Here is a 16,329-nt window from a genome sequence, read left to right as displayed (position 1 = left end):
ATGCTTAATAATGCTCAGAATTAGTAATAAGCAGTAATTATCTTACCTAATAGAGTTCATATACCAACAATACACAGGAAACAACACAGACAAATGTACATGAAATGCCTTTAAAAATTAGGGGAATACAAGAACACCTATTGTTTTCCGATCTCAACAAGATTAACCATAATTGATGAACATATCTCAGAGGAAAAAGAGAGAAAGAAGTGAGGCATGATTTGGAGGAAAATAAAACTTAATAGAAAAATAAAGAGTACTAACCTATAACAAGAGTTTTCAGTAAGTATGCCACATATAAGCTCAGGTAACAAAAATCAATAGTATTACCATATATCAACAACAATCTTCTAGGAAATATAATAGAAAGCAAAACAATATCTAAAATGGTAATATACACTTTAGGTATTAGGTATGATTGTCTTAAAGGATATAAAGAAACACTAGGATAAATGTCAGGTTAATACATTGAGCTACCTAATAGTGCAAGGCTGCCAATTTTTCCCAAGCTATTTTAAAAATACACTGCAAGTTCAGTTACATTTGCAGAGAGACTTTTAAGGAGCCTATTCTAATATATGTATTGGTCAGTTTCCAGAATTTATATGAATCAGAAAATTGAACATATTTCCTCTCTCCTCTTAGAAATCACACAAAAAAATATAAGGATAAGAAGAATAAAAACTCAAACACATTTCAAAATAAAATCATAATACTAATAAGGACTGCCAAAAGAAGCAACGCTTGTCCAAAGTATTCATATAAGAAAATGAAAAGAAATTTAACATAGATTCCATGTGTTGAATTCAGCTGCAGTATCTCACAGAATACACTTTTAAGGAGCAAATATAGGCTAAAGATAAAATGAATTGGATGTTGGCAGAAGCCATTCTAACCCAGCTAATTTCAGAAAAATAGACTCAGTAAAATTGCACCAAAAGTACATAAACAAGACACATTTGCAGGAAGCTGTAAGTGTTTGTAGTTACTTAGAGAAGACTTTTGTATTGTGAAAAGAAGCTATCCAGAAACATTAAAATTACCAATTTCTAACAGCAAGCGAGACCGAGTAAATAAATGGACCAGGAAAAGAAACTCATTCTAAGAGAGATAGAAAATGAAAGAACTAGCACAGTGTCTGTAGAACTATACTACCAAGAAAAAGATAAAATATTTAGCAAAATGAATTATCTGACCTAAAACTATAGGAAAGTTGTTGCTATATTTTGTAGTGTGTGAGTATGCACGTGAAATTACAGATAAAAAATAAATCCAACACATTTGTAATAAACACACTATGTTGAGCTTTCCATGTCACCTTTTATGAATGAAGGACTTAGATTGCCCCCAGCCAGAAGATAACCCTCAGCCCTTAGTCCCTTTGGAAATTGCCTCAGTTGAAAAACAATTGATTTTCTCAAATCATGCCTATTTTAGAAGAAGTCTATATTCAGTGACTGACCAAAGTAAGGCCCCTTGTTCAACTTAGCATAAGTCTGAAAGAGCTTGCTAGATAATTTGTACCTTTTATTGGGACTATTTGGTAACACTTCTGCCCAAACCTGCTCCCTCTGTCTCCCTTCCATGGTTGTCAATACTGGAAACTCCCTAATAAAATATTTAACATTAATCACCATCTAATCTTGAGACAATCAAATTTTGACAATTGTTACCAGAAGTGGAGTGGTTCAAGAAAGCAAATAGTAATATTGGATTTTGTGCCTGGATCATCTTATCATCCAGCTGGCAATGATGAGCTGGCAATGATGTTTCTATCACCTGAGGTAGATGGACCACATATAGCTCCTGGCATGACAGTGAAATAGTTTTTCAAACATTTAGCAGTGCAAATTGGGATGTTAAACTCTTGCAAAATAATGGACTGGCTGGGGTAAACGGTAAATAGAAATATAATCCAGGAAACTAGATTTCTGGACAAAGTCATGTTATCCAAAATGGAGAATTCTGTAGTTTTCGAAAAACACTTCCTGGCATATTACTGGATACTGACAGAGACAGAGTTCTTGACATGGAAATTCAAGGGATAATGTAGGAAGCATTCCTCATCATGAACTGGGTTTTCTCAAACTCACAGAGTCATAAAATTTGGCAGGCTCAAGGACATTTTACCATAAAAAGGGAGTACACATCCAGGATAGCACATGAATAGAATAGAAGAATACATTTAAGCTTTATGAGCAGGGCACTCAGATATCCAGGACATTCGCCAATATTGCACATGAGGCCCCCCTTCATTGCACACAGTTATGGCCCCTTGAGATCATCTCTTATGATCAAACAGAAAAGGAAAGAATTCCAACTAGAATCATGACTAAGTCATCACAGCTGCACTAAAGTCCCACTCAGAAGTATCCTTTAAAGACAGTGGTGAAGAAAATACTCCCAAAGGACAGATATTTGTGCAGTGTACTTGACTATCAATTTTGAATGAAAGGAGATAGGGTATATTAGTGAATTCACTGGCCAACTAATCAAATGCCTGGAAGGAAGAAGAATGAAAGTGAAAGATCAAAGATATAAAGGACTGGAATTGAGGCATATCACAGGCATATGGGAGTGAAAGAAAGTGTGGAAATCTTTCAATCACATAATAACTAGCACCCACAAGAGTGTACTCACCACAGAACAAATACAAAGTAACCAGGAGATGAAACACTCAGCCAATATAACTCAACCACCCCAATGTTGATGTAATAGGCTCAGGTATGAAGTAGTCATGATGGATGAGATGGAGGCTATACAGGAACAACTTGCCATGTTTCCAAATTGTGCTTAGTTGCTCAGTTGTGTCCAATGCTTTGTGACACCATGAACTGTAGCCCACCAGGCTCCTCTGTCCATGGGGATTCTCCAGGCAATAACACTGGTGTGGGTTGCCATGCCATCCTCCAGGGGATGTTGCCAACCCAGGGATCAAATCCAGGTCTCCTGCGTTACAGGCAGATTCTTTACCATCTGAGCCACCAGGAAAGCCCTAAGTTTCCAAACTGCTACTGCCAAATATGCAACTTACCAGCAACAAAAATCAAAGCTGACTCCCACTGCATGAATTCCTTGAAGGCCTGTCTGTCCAGCTGGTAGAACACCAATGCATTGGAGCACTTCCACCCTAGAAAATCATGCAAATTACACTGTTAGAAAAATACACATATTCTAGATATGGATTTTCCTTTTATACTTACAGGACTTCAGCCAGCACTATTATCAGAGATATTAAATGCTTCATGATATTGTTTCAAATTATGGCCAAAGAAGAGCAGGTGTGTTCCTATCTCCATGAGATATACTTGCCATATCATATTATCATATATTTCAACAGCTGCCAGCCAGGAAAAGTTATGATACAAACTGTTGAAGGCACAGCTGTAGCGCCATCATGGAGGTGAATATTTACAAGGATAGAATGCTATTTTCCAACACTTGAGTTAAAGAATTTTATGTATAAAATTGGTGAATGCTTCTATCTAGATTGGTTGTGTCCAGCAACAAAGATATGGAAGGACAAAGTGCTTTTTTTGAGGGCACAGGCAGTATTTCTTTCACTGAGATTCGGACCCCACTTCCTTTCCTCTCATAAGGCCCCATGGCATTTCCTGTGAAGACTGCACTCTGTCCAGTGCTAAATTCTCTTTGGTTTGCCGAGTTCTCAGGTGTCAACAGGCCCCTGCTATGGACTTGGGGGGAAGGTGAGACCCATCCAGGTGGGCACTCAGCCCATAGGACATCTAGGGGGCACCCCAGAGCTCAGTGCCTGGGACAGAAAGCTGCCATCCTTCCTCTGTACCATTTACAAACTATTATCATGCTCACAAACACAATCGGGGATTTTTGTGCTCCCTGATGCCACAACTATAGATTACATGTGCTAAGGACTCCCCGTTCAAAGGGGATATCCTCTCACCAAGGGAAACAGCACTGAGTTGTAGGCTTTGACTGCCATGTGGACACTTCAGTTATTTCATGTCAAGGGACACGCAGATAAGAAAAGATGTCATCATCTTTGTGGAGATGACTGCCTCTAATTATCAAGAAGATTTAAGAGTTTTGGTAAACAATGGAAACTTAGAGGAGTATGTTTGACACTCAGGTGATATACTTGGATATAATTTTCTTGAGAAAATATTGTTTAACTGCAGCAATTTCAGTTTGATAAGGGCTGAAAATCTGAGTAGTGCCACAAAATAAGGCATTGAGATCAGAATTGCTAGCAAGAGTAAGGAAAAGTTAAAATACAGAGTAGTAGAGGGAGACTAAGAATCACAAGTGTGGGCGCAAGACCCATCACAGCACTGAGAGCTAAAGTTTATCCCACTAACCATTTTCCAGTCTTCACTGAGTTGGCTAAGCCCCATATGGTGGATGTTTTCCTATATATATATATATATATGTATATATATATATATATATATATATATATTTAACTTTTAAATTTTATTTTAAATTTCTAAAGCATTTAATATGAATTAAACAACCAAAAAATATAAAAAGTTTTATAAAAAATATAAAACTTTTTCTCCAAGCTGTGTTCCTCATCAATATTGTATTATCTCAACAACATGCTCACAATCATAGACACTTTTATATCCCATAGAGGGGACATATGATACATACATAGCATCATCCTATAGGTAAATTTGTGCACCTTTTTTGTTTCATGTAAAAATATTTATTGAAAATCTTTCCTTATTAATATATAAAGAACTTCATTTTTTTGTACAGATTTATAATTTATCAATGTAAGGATGTTAATCAATTCCTCTCTTTTCAATGATAGAAGCATCTTTTAAAGGACAAGTTATAGATAACTATGTCACTAACAACTCCAGTACTCTTGCCTGGAAAATCCCATGGACGGAGGAGCCTGGTAAGCTACAGTCCATGGGGTCGCTAAGAGTCGGACACGACTGAGCGACTTCACTTTCACTTTTCCCTTTCATGCACTGGAGAAAGAAATGGCAACCCACTCCAGTATTCTTGCCTGGAGAATCCTAGGGACGGCAGAGCCTGGTGAGCTGCCGTCTGTGGGGTAGCACAGAGTTGGACACGACTGAAGCGACTTAGCATAGCACAGCATAGCATAACAAGTACAGGTGTTTGTATCTATCTGTTCATCTCCATGAAGACCCAGTCACATCTCAAAATGACATCCCTGTCCAAATTCAAATAGATACAATTCAAATAGTCTATAAATATCTGCTTATATCTACACTTAAGATCTTCATTTTAAATATTAGAAATTTCAGATAAAATACTTGGCTCAAAAAATGTACTGAGGTGGGGATAGAAGTAGGTATGAAGGTTGAGGGAAATTAGCAGGACATATCACCAACATAACTTCTCACAAATCTAGCCACATAGGAGTAAGTCTAAATTAAAACATATGCTGAAGTCCATATGTTTTAGCAAAAAAAATTTAAAAGAAGAAATCATGAATGTTAACACCAGGCAGGCTGAAATCCCATACTAATTTGGCCCTTCTGTGAAAGACTTTCATAGGAGTAATTTACATGACAACAATAGCTGTGAGTTGATTCTAGGTCTAATTGATCATAATCTTATTTCTAGAAACATTTATCTCTTCAGCTTTAATTCTCAAAGAGGCAGTATGGACAATGAAATATTATTTAACTTTAAAAAAATTAATGAAATCTAACCATTAGCAACAACATGGATGAACATGGAGGACATTATACTACATGAAGTCAGTCAGTCTTAGGACAGACTGTACGATTTTACTTTGTGGGGTGTTTGAAATAGTTAAACTCACGAAAGCAAAGAACCAAATGGTGGTTTCTAGGGATTGGGGAAAGGAGGAAATTGATGTCGTTGTTCAACTGATGTTGAACTCCAGTTACTCCAAGATGAGTAAGTTCTAGAATCTGCTGAATAATATAGTACCTTTAGTTAATGAAGTACTTTGCAGTTAAATATTTATTAAGAGAGTAGATTTCATGTTAGGCATTCTTAACACAAAAATGAGTTGAGACACAAATAAACATTTGGAAGTAATAGATATGTTTATTACATTGATTGTGATGATAGTATCAAGGGTATATACTTGTGTCCATGCTCATCAAATTACATATATTAAACATGTGCAGGTTTTTTTAAACATCAATTATACCTCAAAATCTGTTAAAAAATAGTATGAACTCTAAAATCTTATGATTGAGGTTCATATTTCATTTCTACCACTACTGTGACCTTGGGCAAATTACTTAATGCTTCTGTTCTTCAGTTTTCTCATTGATAAAATATTTGACAATTGAGTTGTTATTAAAGAAGACAACATTTCTAAATCATTAAACGTATTTCCTGGCACATGGCATAGATGTTATATACACAAAGAGAAACATTTGTTTCATAGGATGAAATAAATCCTTACTTGAGGTATTTGTTGAATTATTTAATTGGTTCCCTTAAATGGGTGATAATACGATGAGATTGAGAACACTGTTCTTTTTTGATCCTTCCCTTATGTCTCACACTTAACCGTTTATGCTTTTTGAAGTTGGCATTCTAATAAGAAAGGGCAGGTATTATAATTGAACGTCTACATGATCACTGAGTTTAGGAAATCTTAAGGTATCAAGGTTTACCTTAGCCTTGCTTTGGAAGAGATCAGAAGAATCTCTCGTTAAAACAAAGTAAAATGGAGACCAGGTTTGAAGAGTCCTCTGAGCAGACAAACTATTTAGGCTATGTAAACAAAATTTAGTCTAGCTTGTTTCATGAATATAAATGAACATATATAATACCAAAAATAATATATATCATCTCAGATTTGGGGGTCAATTTGATCTCTTATCCTGCTCAAATCCTAAATATGTAGAGTGAAATAAGCCTCTACAGTCAGTAGAGTACAGTCAGTAGTATTTTGCTGTAGCCAGATACTATGTGTGTACAAAGATTCTTGAACACTTCAGTATGACATTAGATTTGTTCTGAATATAATGCCTGAGAGGTATACATGAGTAAATAGCAACATTATCTGGATGCTTGTAGTTTTCTAGCAAACAGTATAAAATGCTTCAAGTTAAAATTGAATGTTATAGAAAAAGAAAAGCAATCTAGAATACAGAATCCAGTTTAGGAATACCTACTTTAAGTAACTTGATGTCATTACAGGATTTTACATCTATTTGATTACCAAATAAATGCTATTCAGTAAGATGATACTTCTCAGATATAGAGAAATCTCTTAAATATATGAGAATTATTTTTTTGCAGAAATGCAAAAATCTGAATTCACATGAATGCTTGATTTTAACATCCCACAGTGTAAGATTAGCTGATTAATCCTTATATACATTTCAATATTCCAATTGGCAAAAGTTAAACTATCTGGAGCATCAAATATCTAAGCTGAAAAATTTATTCTGAAAGAAGAAGGTTAAATTATTGTCACTTTTAACATACACCATCTTTAGACAACAGCAATATTCGTAATCTGTTTAGTCAACAGAGAGGGCAGAAATGAATAGGAAGCCCTTCCAGAAAAACCCTCAGAATAAAACATACTCAAATAAAACTATGAAAAGAGATGTTCTTTGATTGTTCTAAATATAGAGTCATTGTTAGAAAAAATTGTTAGCAAAATCCATCAGTGTCCCTCAAATATTAACATGCATCAGAATTACCTAAAGACAGACGAGAAACACAGATTACTGGGCCCAAAGATCAAGATTTCCCATTTAGGAGGTCTGAGGTAGAGCTTGAGGGCCTATTTTCTAGAAAGTTCTCAGGTGATATTGATGTTGCTGGTCCCAGGATCACATTTTTGGAACTACTGCATTAATAGGATATAGATGAACACAGAAGCAGTGCAAGGGTCCTCATATTCTAAGAAACTTAGAATTTAATAGCATCTATTTAAAAGAGACTTTTTACAGAGAATTATACCGAACCTATGTTTTCAGACACAGTCTTAGAAAAAAACAATTTTTGTAGAGAACATATTGGTTGTTATATTCATTTTCATTAACTTAGTGAGTTAGAGTTGGAGATTCCTGACACAGTCTAAAAGATTTTTACTTTCCCAGTCATATGTATAGCCTGCTATATTCTATTTTTTCCTAATGATGTACATCTTTAATTTTATTTCATAGAAAATCTCACTGATGTGATATTCCTCAAGTTCTCACTTATTTTAAGATTGCCAAAATAATATTCACACTGTGCTATTGTCTGTACTAAATAATAGATCATTTTTAACATTATATAATATTTTCACTATTTCCCATATGTCAAAATAGAATCTCTACATATCTACCTATATATCCATCTATAGTTCTTCCAGATTTTATACATTTGGCATGCTAGTTATCACTTTTTACCTCTAAGCTCCAAATTCATTTTTCTTTGTCTTTATGAATTCTGGAAATCGTTCTCCTTTGTAAGCTGGCACAATTTTAAGTTTTGTCAGTAGATGGCGCCAGAGGGACACTAGAGGAGAAAGGGACTTGATCCTGGAGTGCTTGCTTTCTTCTACCAAGTTCCAGCTGCAAATCAGTGGGACTCACTTCAGCAGATTCCAGAAGCATCTTCCTTATGAGTATCATGCAAGTTGAGTTGTCAGATGCCCCACAGGAACTCCTGCTTGTCAATTTTTTCTCATGGCACCTCTGTAAACTTCTTTACCATCCAGGGACAGGGTGGCACCTTCTGTGATGAGGCCTGGTTGGCAGCTGGGGAAGGGGATCTTGCAAATTTCTTCCTTCCTCAGGTGCTGTGCCTCAGCCCTGAAGATAGTAGATGCTGCCGGTATTTCTGGATTCTTTGTGGTCCATTGTAGTTAATTACTTCTTGCTACTTAGCAATTCTCCATATTATGCTTTATTTATTATAATTTGAGTTAAATCATCATCATTTTTGTCTGTGTAGTTTTGAAAAATATGTAGTTTAGCCAAATATGTCAAATGTTCAACTCAATTCTCTATTTTGATTTCAAAGATCTAACATAAAATGAGAAAAGTAAGACAATATCTGCATGATTATAAACACTCAAATTCTGATAACTATGGTGAATTGTATCCTCTGGAAAAGTGATCAACTTTGATGTCCTAAGTTGTAAAAGAACTTTATTACATAAGTTGTACTCGTGTGTGCATGTTCAGTCATGTTTGACTCTTTGGGACCCCATGGACTGTAGCCCGTCAGGCTTTTCTGTCCATGGAATTTTTCAGGTAAGATACTGGAGTGAGTTGCCATTTCCTCCTCCAGGGAATCTTCCCGACCCAGGGATGGAACCCACGTCTCCTGCACCTCCTGCATTGCAGGAGGATTCTTTACCACTGAGCACTCGGGAAAGCTCATGTTGGACTCAGTAGAGTGCAAGCACAGCTCCTATTTTTATTCGTCCTACCAAGAAACATTTATATCCTCACTTTGGATTCCTCCTTTCCTGCTTCTGAATTAATTAAGTAATTTTATTCATTTCTCAATGAATAAAAAGGCAACTTGCAAGCACTTCCTTGTGTTCTACCTACCCACAAAGGTAGATCCAGCCATAGCTTCTGGCCTTTTATATCCATTTATATCTGAGTCAAACATGAAAAACTTTATTCCTCAAATTCCTGAGTACACGTCAAACTTTATGAATATGTCCCTGGAAGTACTTCTTTGAATTGAGAAAGGAGGGACTATCATTCCATTGCTCCTTGGAGGAGAAGAATCTAGCATATTAAAAATTATATCCACAGAACACACTCCAGGTTTTTATATAAGCTGGAAGTGGTGATTAATCCAATAGAACCAATTTTGATTGTCTCTTTTATAGGTCCTTAATGGATGAGATAGACTCCTGTCTCACTTAATAGTGTGGAATTCCTTGCAGTCTATTGCTTTATTCTCCATTACTGGAGCCATTGTCAACACTGAGAAAATAGAAATCCATTTAACAAACTGTTAAATCTACCTAATCAAAATGACCCTACATTCATATGACTATGCTGCTGGGGCTGAAAATTCTGCATCAGAACAATAAATAAAATAGTCAAACCACCTTGTTCTTGTTCAGTCACTAAGTCGTGTCTGACTCTGTGACCCCACAAATTGCAGCACACCATGTGCCCCTGTCCTTCACTATCTCCTAGAGTCTGCCCAAATTCAGGTCCATTAAGTTGGTGATGCTATCTAACCATCTCATCCTCAGCTGCCCTCTTCTCTTTTTGCCTTCAATCTTTCCCAGCATCTGGATCTTTTCCAATGAGTCAGCTCTTCACATCAGGTGGCCAAATTATTGGAGCTTCAGCTTCAGCAGCAGTCCTTCCAGTGAATATTCAGGGTTGATGTCCTTTAGGATTGACTGGTTTGATCTCTTTGCAGTCCAAGGAACTCTCAAGAGTCTTTGCCAGCACCACAGTTCGAAAGCATCAATTCTTCAGGGCTCAGCCTTCATTTATGGTCCAACTCTCATATCCATACATGACTACTTGTACTACACATATAATCCTATAACCCAATGCATAAACTTATTTTCAGGCAGTGTTGTAGGACAGAGCTGAATTATTAGAAACTATGTATATTCCCTTTCTGAGAAGGGCTGTGATTTGTTAGTGACAAGATTCTATCATTAGATCCCTCAAGAGTAAACATATTGTTTGATGGGCACTGACTAAGGGTGATATTTACCACTATATAAGCCTGATCTTTAAATATGAGTCACTCATATATTCAACTTTTTTGGGACAATTTTCCCAACAACTAATGCTATGAGAATTCAACAGTCTCCTACTCACTTGTTTAAAATTTATTTTTAATTAGAGGATATTGCTTTACGATATTGTATTGGTCTCTGCCATACATCAACATGAATCAGCCATTGATATACATATGTCCTTTTTTTAAAAAAAATATTTACTTTATCCTACTTATTTTTGATTAACCCAGTACAAGAAAAAGTTTTATTTAGGTCTTTATTTCTTTGTGTTTGGGCAAAAATATAAAATTGCAATATAGCAAAAACAAAAACATTGATGTACAAATCTATTGCCTTGAATACTTACAAGGAAGCTTTTTATTAGAGTTTAGGATATTTCTGAGGTCCAAACTCACCGGCCTTTTAGTGATTAATTAATTAGAAATAAAATGTAGTTTTCCATACAATAAAATATGTAAATTTTATTGAATTCCAAATAACATTTATCAATTTTTTGGATGTACATGTTCAGCCATCCAATAGCAGACAGTCTCTGAGGGAAAAGTGACATATAAGTACACCAACAGCAAGTCAGATTATTAAAGATTTTAATAGAGGTACACATGAATACCTGCACATCATAAGAAAGACTATATTTGTTCACAGGAATTTACTAAGGCTTCACAAACTGAATTTTGCTGTTGAATGTGTTTTTTTGCAATACAAGCAAAAGCTGTGTGACAGCAGGAACCTCCTTTGTTTCTCCCATCTTTGTATATACTGCACTTGGCACAGGGCATGAGACAATAAATATATATTGAATTTTTTCTTGTAATGATGTTGTATCATTTATGAGTGTTTATTGGGTTTGTTTTATAGGTCTCATGAAGTAATGCAACATACATATGTTAAATAATTAGGGATGTGTTAACAAAAAAAATTTTTTTTATAGTTTTAGATCTCCATCTTATCCTCTAAGGGATAAGTTATTCATCTAAGATTATCTGACATTTATTTTAGGACTGGGGGGGCCCATTAATGAGAAAACAGGGGATATAAAAAGGCAGTGTATTTTTGCTTTTCTATCAATCCTGTAAACACTGTTGCTAGAAGGCAGGTGCAATTTCTGGAGGGCAAATTACATTGCCAAAAGTGCTGTAGTATTCATAGAACTATAGCAGATAGTTTTCAATGTGATGCTTTCTGGATTTGAAAGATAAATGAGAAGGCACTTCCATGGAGGCCTGAGCATACATGTTTCTGTGTATGTATGTGTGTCTCCTTACAAATGTGCCTGTTATACACAGCATTGCACAGAGCCTGCAACAGATAGGGCCTCCACATATATTTGTTAACTGAAGATTTATAACTTTAAATCCAAACCTTAGTAAACAATAATGCATTACCTCATATCAATTCACTTTCTTAAGTCACCACCCACTGTTTCAAAATATTCTCATCACCAAATTCTTGAATCAGTATTTGTTTTAATCCTTAACTTCATAGTTGAGCTTTTATTGTCATACAATGGCCCTCTAGGTTTGCTAGTGAAAGTCAACTTGACAAATGTTTCAATTATTTACTCTGTGCAAGGCATTTTGTAATCAATAAATCAAGTGGACTTCTTTGAATCTTGCATATGTCTATAACCTCTTTCAAGCACTTGACAGGACCTATCCTTTAAATTGAAGCACATGGGCTCTTTGACATTACCAAAATTTTAGAGTGTTCCCCTTACTATTTCTCTACCCTCTCTTTTTTTCATGTCCAATTCTTACCTCATTATGTTACATTAATTTATACTAAATTATCTATATCTATCCCATATATATACTTCTCTATACTTCACTGCACAGTGTTTCCCAATGTTGATACAATTGGCATTTAGTGAGGATACATTTCCAGTGTATGAGATTTTCCCACACATTTAACATACTTGCCTTTTTATTGTGGTAAAAAAGAAAACATGAGATTCACCATTGTAATGTATTTCTAAGTGTACAGTACTGGAAATTATAAACTTAATATTGTAGAGCAGATATCTAGAATTTATTCTTGCATGAATGAACATTTTTATCCATTGAATAGCAACTTCTCTTTTCCCCCTTCCCACCCAGTCCCTGGCAAGCACCATTCTACTCTGCTTCTGTGAGTTTTATTAGTATTACTTTAGATACCTCATATAAAGAAGGAGCATGCAGTATTTGTCCTTCTCTGACTGGGTAATTTCACTTAGCATAATGCTCTCCAGGTTCATTCATGTTAGCATATGACAGAATTTCTTCTTTTTTTAAAGCTGAATAATATATACATATATAGTGAAAATATATATGCAAATATATATACATATATAAATATATATAACATTTTCCTTATCAATTCATCCATTGATGGACATTTGAAGTTGTTTCTACTTTTGGCTATTGTGAATAATGCTGCAATGAACATGGTAATGCAAATATTTCTTCCGGATCTCCACTTTTGGATAAATGCCTAGATATGGGACTATTGGAACATATGGTAATTGCATTTTTTATTTTTTGAGAGAGTTCTATGCTATTTTCCAAAGCAGCTGCACCAAAAAGCATAGGCAACAAAGACAAAAATAGACATATAAACAAGTATGTTAAACAAAAATATTCTATGCAGCAAAGGAAATAATAAATGGTGAAAAGGCAACCTATAGAATGGGAGAGAATATCAGTAAACCATATATATTATTAGAGGTTAATATTCAAAATAGATAAAGAATTTCTATAACTTACTGTAATAAAACAGTAAGAATTAAATAAACTGACTAAAAAATGGGCAAAAGGGTTTGAACAGAAATGTTTACATGAAGACATACAGATGGCCAACAGGTATATGAAAAGATGTTCAACATTACTAATAATCAGGGGAATGTAAATCAAAAACACTGTAAGTTATCACCTCATACCTGTTAGAATAACCATTATCAAAAAATTAAAAATAAAATCACAAATGTTGGTGAGGATATGGAGAATTCAGACTCTTGTGTACTGTTCATGGGAATGTTAACAATCTTGACTTCTAAGTACTAAATGCCATTATCTTCCCTTAGATGCTGTGACATCAAAAAATGACCCCACTTTTGCAAACATATGCCAGAAGAGTGATACCAACTCAAGCTAAGAAGCACTGACAATAGACAACACTGCTATTTTAAAGAGTTATGATATTATCTTGAAGACAGTGAAGATGGACCAATGGTTTTAACTAAGAAAAAAAAAATCCCTAAATTTGACAAAAATTCACCTTGGCTAATCATGGAAGATGGCTTCAAAGGTTTCGAGGAACAGACATGCCATGACTATTATGTGGTCACTGTTACCCTATTCATTTATTGAACTAATTTTACAAAGTTTCTCAAATGTTCCATCTTGACATAAGTTGAAATTACCCACTGAACCTTTAAAACAAAAATGTCCAGAAATCAGAGCTTAAGAATGGAAGATAAAGGCTGTCTTTTAGGAGTATAATTAAGGAAAAAAAGAAGGAGGGTGAGAAGGGAGCGGGAAGGAGAGGAGGTAAGAGGAGGGAGGAGAAATAAAGTGAGAAAAAGAGCAAGTGAGCAAGAGAAAAAGAGAGATTCTGCTGCTTGAGGTGGGTGGGCAGGAAATGTGGCTACAGATACTGTTTTTGTCTGCCTCATAAAATGTACCTTATGTGGTCAAAATGGGCTCTAGAGAAGATGCCCAAGTAGTTTAGCATACTGCCTGCAATTTTATTATTTATAGTTGATGCTGCTGCTACTGCTGCTGCTAAGTCACTTCAGTTGTTGTCACTCTCCGACTCTGGGAGACCCAATAGACGGCAGCCCACCAGGTTCCTCTGTCCCTGGGATTCTCCCGGCAAGAACACTGGAGTGGGTTGCCATTTCCTTCTCCAATGTATGAAAGTGAAAAGTGAAAGTGAAGGCGCTCAGTCGTGTCTGACTCGTTGAGATCCCATGGACTGTAGCCCACCAGGCTCCTCCGTCCATGGGATCTTCCAGGCAAGAGGACTGGAGTGAGTTGCCATAATAAACTATAATTTGCAGTCCTCACATTCTCCAAATAAAACATCTCAAAAAGAATAAAGACACACTGTTGAAATGAAAATTTTATCTGTCCAGAATTCTATTTTGACCCCATGATCAAAATTAATTCTGGATGATGTAATAAAACAAGTGGCTTTTATGGAAAAGGAACTCAACTCCCTTTTTCTTTGATATTTTGTCAAATTATTTCAAAAATATGGAAACAATAAGCAAAAGCAATGCTTTCTATACAACATAAGATACATTTAATATGAGCTATATAATAATTATATATAAATCAAGTCAATATAATATAGTTTCATATATATAAAATAGGCCAATATATGAATATCTACATATTGAAAGCTATGCAGGTCAGGAAGCAACAGTTAGAACTGGACATGGAACAACAGACTGGTTCCAAATAGGAAAAGGAGCACGTCAAGGCTGTGTATTGTCACCCTGCTTATTTAACTTATATGCAGAGTACATCATGAGAAACGCTGGGTTGGAAGAAACACAAGCTGGAATCAAGATTGCCGGGAGAAATATCAATAACCTCAGATATGCGGATGACACCACCCTTACGGCAGAAAGTGAAGAAGAACTAAAGAGCCTCTTGATGAAGGTGAAGGAGGAGAGTGAAAAAGTTGGCTTAAAGCTCAACGTTCATGCATCGAACACGGAATGGTGTTCTGTTTCACATATGATAATATACATGTTTCAATGCTATTCTCCCAGAACGTCCCACCCTCACCTTCTCCCTCAGAGTCCATAAAATTGTTCCATGCATCTGTGTCTCTTATTCTGTCTCACATATAGGGTTATCGTTACCATCTTTCAAATTCCATATATATGCATTAGTATACTGTATTGTTGTTTTTCTTTCTGGCTTACTTCACTCTGTATAATGGGCTCCAGTTTCATCCATCTCAGTAGAACCGATTCAAATGTATTTTTTTTAATGGCTGAGTAATATTCCATTGTGTATATGTACCACAGCTTCCTTATCCATTCGTCTGCTGATGGACATCTAGGTTGCTTCCATGTCCTGGCTATTGTAAACAGTGCTGCGATGAACATTGGGGTACACGCGTCTCTTTCAATTCTGGTTTCTTCGGTGTGTATGCCCAGCAGTGGGATTGCTGGATCATATGGCAGTTCTATTCCCAGTTTTTTAAGGAATCTCCACACTGTTCTCCATATAAGGCTCAGGGCCGGGGCAATGGGATGACCCAGAGGGATGGGATGGGGAGGGAGGTGGGTGGGGTGTCCAGGAAGGGGAACACATGTAAACTCATGGCTGATTCATGTCAATGTATGGCAAAAACTACTACAATATTGTAAAGTAATTAGCCCCCAACTAAAATAAATAAATTTATTAAAAAAAAAAAATAACAACTTGATGACCCTAAAAAAAAAAAAAAAAAGTCATGTATTTTACAACACTTGGAGAAAATAGACCCATATTTATTCAGATATTTATCATTTCTGATGTTTGATATTTGATCTGAAATAAAAATTTCCTTCTATCAAAAAAAAAAAAAGCTCAACGTTCAGAAAACTAAGATCATGGCATCTGGTCCCATCATTCCATGGGAAATAGATGGGGAAACAGTGGAAACAGTGT

General features: G+C 35.7%; 1 long non-coding RNA gene across 3 annotated transcripts in view; it reads right to left on the bottom strand.

The window, feature by feature from the left end:
* Positions 1–16,329, bottom strand: part of LOC145524698 (uncharacterized) — a 472,194-nt gene that overhangs the window by 188,313 nt on the left and 267,552 nt on the right. For all 3 annotated transcript variants that reach the window (XR_014067768.1, XR_014067767.1, XR_014067766.1), the window contains one exon: positions 3,035–3,130. This is a non-coding gene — a long non-coding RNA (uncharacterized LOC145524698). The remainder of the gene's footprint in view (positions 1–3,034; positions 3,131–16,329) is intronic.

Source organism: Giraffa tippelskirchi, chromosome 10 (genome assembly GCF_054371585.1).
Source record: "Giraffa tippelskirchi isolate mGirTip1 chromosome 10, T2T-mGirTip1v1.2.pri, whole genome shotgun sequence".
Taxonomy (NCBI): domain Eukaryota; kingdom Metazoa; phylum Chordata; class Mammalia; order Artiodactyla; family Giraffidae; genus Giraffa; species Giraffa tippelskirchi.
This window is presented reverse-complemented; position numbering and strand designations above follow the sequence as displayed.